Here is an 813-nt window from a genome sequence, read left to right as displayed (position 1 = left end):
TCTCTAATATATCTACAATAGCATTAGAAATAAATATTGGCTTTAAAGTTACCATTGTATCAATGTATATACCTCCTGACCAAAAGTTTAGTGCTAATGAAACTCTTTCTATACTCAACAATATCTCAACTCCGTTAATATAGCTGGGAGATTTAAATTCCTAGAGTTCACTTTGGGGCTCGTTAGCTGACAACCAACGGGATAAAGTTGTTGAAGATGTACTGCTTAAATCTAATCCCATCGTACTAAATGATGGCTCCCCAATGCACTTTTCTTCTCATAAAACTTTCACCAATATCGATATTACTTTCAGCGTTGCCGCTTTGGTAATCTTTAACCAAATTTGGTAATTTTTTTCTTTATTTATCAAGTTTGGTAATTTATTTTTCAATTTGGTAACTTTTTCGATTCGGTCTTACATGGTTCTGATTCCACATTAGTAAGTGGCCCGTAAGCGTTTCCTTTTATAGAAATACCAGGTAATCCTGAAAGTTTCGCAAGGTGAAAATTGTTCCAGCGTTCCTTGGCTACTAGAACAACAAACTGCTTAAAAAAGGCTATTGCTAAGAATATCCACCGTGCCCTTTCCTGGAAGGTTTTGGGTGGTTGTTGTTGTTGTAACAGCATACATATTCCCCAAAGAGATTTTGGGGAGTGTTGCTGGAGTGACAGTCCTTGGCCAGATATAAATCTGGGGTTTTCCTGTTACGTAGACCCGACTGTCGTGGGAACCTACCATTCCATTTCAGTTCGTCAGCTTTGCAATTACCATCAATTGTCCGGTGTACCCGGCAACCATATATATGAGTAGAA

The sequence above is a fragment of the Rhagoletis zephyria genome, unplaced genomic scaffold (assembly GCF_001687245.7).
Source record: "Rhagoletis zephyria isolate East Lansing unplaced genomic scaffold, Rhagoletis_zephyria_1.1 Rzeph_scaffold_00294, whole genome shotgun sequence".
Classification (NCBI taxonomy): Eukaryota; Metazoa; Arthropoda; class Insecta; order Diptera; family Tephritidae; genus Rhagoletis; species Rhagoletis zephyria.
This window is presented reverse-complemented; position numbering follows the sequence as displayed.